Source organism: Ceratotherium simum, chromosome 25 (genome assembly GCF_057802395.1).
Source record: "Ceratotherium simum simum isolate JZ-2026a chromosome 25, ASM5780239v1, whole genome shotgun sequence".
In the NCBI taxonomy this organism is placed as follows: domain Eukaryota; kingdom Metazoa; phylum Chordata; class Mammalia; order Perissodactyla; family Rhinocerotidae; genus Ceratotherium; species Ceratotherium simum.
Genome location: NC_141924.1, coordinates 46,788,810 through 46,794,809, shown reverse-complemented (window position 1 = coordinate 46,794,809; position 6,000 = coordinate 46,788,810).

Sequence of the window (6,000 nt, the reverse complement as noted above, 5' to 3'; positions counted from 1 at the left end):
TAGCACAATGGGCTGAAAATAAGACTCTTTACCTTTTCTCTTTTAGTGGTGGACTCTGAGGTCCTCAACAGTTTCTATTACAGCTTGCTAACGTGTGCCAATAAATCTCTACATTTTACTTGCAATGTTATTTTATCTTTCTCTTGGACATCTGCTCATACTTCAGCCTTTTGAAAATTTTTAAAGGCTGTTTCCCCCCTAAGACTGCCTGCTACAGCTGATGACCAAAAAAGATACGTACAAAATAGAAAATAGGAGGCAGACAGCGGGGCTGTTACATATGGTCCCGTCACAATAGCTTAGATCAAAAGTGCTGATTCTGTTTTTTACCCTTTATGTCATCTGGTCCTTGAAATCTGACTGTAGGCAAACTAAGAAAGCACAAGCTCAGTGAGATGGTTAAAAGGTCACAGTTAAATTTCTTAGGACTTGAATTGAACCACATCTGCAGGGACAAGCTTGAGTACAAAGTATCAGTACTAGTGGGAGAAATGCACAAAAATTTGCACATTGCAAGACAGAATTCCATAACAAAAAGGACAACTGGTTTAATATATGGTTAAAATTTCATGTTTATAAAAATGATTACAAAAATAAAACCTTAACAGAAAAGGCCTTGGTAGATTATAAGCTATTCTGTCATGTTTGTGTTGCCCTTTATTGGCTATGTTGGTAGCAGTGCTTGACATGATTGAGAGGGCTGCTTTATACTGCATTGCTTCTGCTCCATCCCAGTTCCTGAGTATCCAGCAAGCTAGGGTGTCCCCCAGGCCTCACCAGTCTCTGCAAGCAATGAGGTCACATTTCATTTTGCTGTTTGGTGGTGCTCACCTGCACAGCAGTGGGGCTTCAACTTCCTCCTGCTCCCACTCAAAATCTCCCCTCTTTATTTCTAGGCTCTCTGTGAGAATTCTCATGAGATCTGAAGAATGAGGCTATTAATCTGCTTTTGTCTCTTTATTGTCTGCTGCTTGTGAGTCACCAAGGGAGTCTCTCCACTGTCACTTGCTGGTGCCGTGCTGTTTTCTCGGTCCCTTCTGTTGCCCTTTCCCCAACCATTCCGCATCCATCACCTGGGCTCCACTCAGCCTGAATAAGCCACAAATATCAGGGAGCTGCTCCTAAACACAGCCCGCCAGCTTGCACCTTCACCCTTTGGCTATTCTCCAAGATCCCCCTCTGTATTCCAGCCCTGCCCTGTACACACACACACACACGTGCACACACACACACACACACACACCCTTCACATCCTTCACACAGTTCAGGCACTCAGAAGCCAAACCTCTCTAGCCAAAACACAATTGTCATTGCAATTCAAGCAGTTAGGATGGGAGGAGGAGGGGAAGGCATGTTCCATCTATTGGCAGTAGCTTGCTCAGGTTCCACCATGAATATCCAACCTGATTTTGATGATATAATAAAAAGGGGAAATCAGAGTGAAATGGTGTTGAAAAGGGAAAGGGGTGTAAAATAAGAAATAAGAATTAAAGGGCTCAGCCATTGCAGCCTCTGGGAAGATGAAAGTAGACAAAAGCAGCACAGAGTGGTGGTGAAGAGAACAGACCACTGGGTTTCAAAACGAGCTCTGCCACTTATGCGACATGGGGCAAGTTAGTAGAATCCTCCGCACCTCATTTACTCATCTTCAAATTGGGAATAATCGCAGTATCTACCTCACAGGGTTATGGTGAGGATTGAATTAGTTAATATATGCAAAGTACTTATGAGGTGATGTCAGCATCATGGCACAGTGAGTTGTCACCTATGTGTCTCCTCCCTAAGTTACAGCTAAATGGACATTCACTAACTGGCAGAGAATATGCTGCACAGCACAAGAGGACGTCTGAGAGATCCATACAGCTGTGCATCTGAAGGTGGGTGGACTAGATCCATGGGAGGTGTGGAACCAGGTGAGCACGCCCCTCCCCCTCCCCAGCAGCAGCGAGCAGGTTGCAGATCATCACACAGTGGCCAGTGTGACAGTAAGAGGAGGCGGGGGCAGCCCGGCCCACGTGAACTCTTGTGGAGTAGTGGCCTGGCCTGTGGAAGTGCCCACAGTGCCGTAGCAGCCCTGTTGGTGGGAATGCTTTACACCAAGTGGTGGCAGCTCAACCCCTGTAAAGGCATCAGACCGCTCAGAAGGCGCCCCTGCCATGGAGCACAACAGCCCGTGAGTCCCACCAAGGGGTGGCTCAGCCTCCGAACAGGTGACCCTCCTCCTAGCGCATCTCAGGTGAGAAGGCACACTGCCCATGGAGCACAGCAGCCTGCCGGACCCATGGAGTGGCAGGTCAGCCCCTGCATAGGCACCACTCTTGGCTAGCGTGCAGCAGGTCAGCTGGTCTCCTGCCAAGCAGGAGGCCCTGCCGATGGTGTCAAACCCACCTGCCTGGCGCAGAGGCCCTGCCCACGTGGTCACAACCTGCACAGTGGCTGTGGCCAGCCCCTGCAAATGCAGAGCAACCCTACCCACCCAACTTCCAGGGATCAGAAAACACAGCTCCTGCCTGCCCCGCAGCAGTGGCAAGTGGAATCTGTGACCTGATACGGCCACAAATGCACCAGCAAAGGATCAATTTGTCAAACACCATGAAGAATACAGTAACACTTCAGAGGAGAAGGAAAACAACAAGTCTCCAGAAACCAACCCTGAAGTCACAGAAATTTACAATCTAAAAGACAGGGAATTCAAAATAGTTGTCATAAAGAAACTCAATGAGTTATAATAAAACTCAGAAAGACAGTTCAATGAGCTCAGGAATAAAAGTAATGAGAAGAGGAATACTTCACCAAGGAGATTGAACCTCAAAAAAGAACAAGCAGAAGTTCTGGATATGAAGAACACAATTAATGAGATAAAAATAACCTAGAAACCATAAAAAATAGAGCTGATGTTATGGAGGATGGAATTAGTCATTTAGAGGATAGAAATATAGAAATGCTTCAGGTGGAGAAAGAGAGAGAACTAAGATTTTCAAAAAATGAAGAAATTCTTTGAGAAATATCTGACTCAATTAGGAAAAGCGACATAAGGATTATAGGTATTTCAGGGGGAGAAGAGATGGAGAAAGGAGCAGAGAGCTTGTTCAAAGAAATAATGGCTGAGAACTTCCTAAACTTGGGTAAAGAATGTGACTTACAAGTATATGAAGCCAATAGAACTCCTAATTACATCAATGCAAAAAGACCTTCTCCAAGGCAAATAATATTAAAACTGGCAAAAGTCAATGACAAAGAAAAAACATTAAAGGCAGCAAGGAAGAAGAAAATAACCTACAAATGATCCCTTATCAGGCTTTCAGCAGCTTTCTCAGCAGAAACATTACAGGCTAGGAGAGAATGGAATGATATATTCAAAACACTGAAAGACAAAAACTTTCAGCCAAGAATACTCTATCCAGTGAAACTATCCTTCAGATATGATGGAGAAATAAAAGCTTTCACAAATAAACAAAAGCTGAGGGAGTTCATTGCCACTACACCTCCCTTATAAGAAATGATAAAAGGAGCCCTCCCACCTGTAATAAAAAGCAAAAGTTTACAAAGCTTTGAGCAAGGAGATAAATAGACAGACAAAATCAGAAAATTGCAGCTCTCTATCAGCACAGGTTAGCAAACACTTAATTATAAGATAAAAGATAAAAGGAAGGAAAGCATCAAAAATAATTTAAAACACTTCAATTTAGTCACACTCACACCACAAAAAAGAATAATTTGTGACAACAATAACTCAGAAGAGGAAGAGGTAAGTGATGGAACCTGCTTAGGCTAATGGAGATAAGAGGCTATCAGAAAATGGACTATCTCATCTATGAAATCTTTTATACAAACCCCATGGTAACCACTAAACAAAAAATCAGAGCAGAGCCACAAATCATAAATAAAGAGAAAACCATCACAGAAAACCACAAAATTAAAATGGCAGTGAGAAATACAAGGGAAAAGAAACAATGGACATATAGAACACCTGGAAAATGAGTGATAAAATGGCAGTATTAAGCTCTCATATATCAATGATCACTGTAAATGTAAATGGATTGAATTCTCCAATCAAAAGACACAGAGTAGCTGGATGGATTAAAAAACATGACCCAACAATATGCTGCCTACAGGAAACACATCTCAGCTCTAAAGACAAACATAGGCTCAGAGTGAAGGGATGGAAGATGATACTCCAAGCAAATGGCAAGCAAAAGAAGGCTGGTGTTGCCATACTTATATCAGACAAAGCAGACTTCAAGATAAAAAAGACAGTGAGAGACAAATAGGGGCAGTATATAATGATAAAAGGCACATTCCACCAAGAGGACATAACACTTATGAACATATATGCACTTAACACAGGAGCACCAAAGTATATAAACCAACTATTAACACACCTAAAGGGAGAAATTGACAGCAACACAATAATAGTAGGGGACATCAACACCCCACTTACATCAATGGATAGATCATCCAGACAGAAAGTCAATTAGGAAACAGTGGCTTTAAATGAAACACTAGACCAGATGGACTTAATAGAAATACATAGAACATTCCATCCAAAAACAGCAGAATACACACTCTTCTCAAGTGCACATGGAACATTCTCAAAGATAGACCATATGTTGGGGAACAAGGCAAGTCTCAATAAATTTAAGAAGATTGAAATCATATCAAGGATCATTTCTGACCACAGTGGTATGAAACTAGAAATCAACTCCAAGAATAAAGCTGTAAAAGTTACAAATATGTGAAGACTAAACAACATGTTACTGAACAACCATTGGACCAATGAAGAAATCAAAAAATACCTGGAGAAAAATGAAAATGAAAACACAACATACCAACTCTTATGGGATGCAGCAAAAGCAGTTCTAAGAGGGAAATGATAGCAATACAGGCCCCCCTCAACAAACAAGATAAATCTCAAATAAGTAATCTTAAACTACACATAGCAGAACTAGAAAAAGAAGAATAAACAAAGCCCAAAGTCAGAAGAAGGAGGGAAATAATAAAAATTAGAGCAGAAATAAATGAAATAGAGACTAAAAAACAGTAGAAAGGATCAATGAAACTAAGAGCTGGTTGTTTGAGAAGATAAAATTGACAAACCCTTAGACAGATTCACTAAGAAAAAAGAGAGAGGGTGAAAATAAACAAAATTAGAAATGAAAGAGGACGAATTACAATGGATATCACAGAAATACAAAGGATTATAAGAGAAAACTATGAAAAACTATATGCCAACAAATTGAACAATCTAGTAGAAATGGATAAAATCTTAGAATTGTACAATCTCTCAAAACTGAATCAAGAAGAAATAGAGAATCTAAAAAGACCAATCACAAGTAAAGAGATTGAAACAGTAATCAAAACCTCCCAAAAGACAAAAGTCCAGGACCAGATGGCTTCTCTGGAGAATTCTACCAAACATTCAAGGAAGATTTAATACCTATCCTTCTCAAACTATTCCAAAAACTTGAAGAAGATGAAACTCTTCCTAACTCATTCTATGAAGCCAACATTGCCCTGATATCAAAACCAGACAAGGCCAATATCACTGATTACATAGATGCAAAAATCCTCAACAAAATATTAGTAAATTGAATACAACAATAAATTAAAAAGACCATACACCATGATTAAGTGGGATTTATACCAGGGATGCAGGGATGGTTCCACATATGCAAAACAATCAGCATGATACACCACCTTAACAAAATGAAGAATAAAAATCACATGATCCTCTCAACAGATGCAAAGAAAGCATTTGAAAAGATCCAGCATCCATTTATGATAAAAACTCTCAACAAAATGGGTATACAAGGAAAGTACCTCAACTTAATAAAGGCCACATATGACAAACCCACAGCTAACATCCTACTCAACAGTGAAAAACTGAAAGCTACTTCTCTGAGAACAGGAGCAAGACAAGTGTGCCTACTCTCACCACTCCTATTCTACATAGAACTAGAGGTTTTGGCCAGAGCAATTAGGCAAGAACAAGAAATAAAA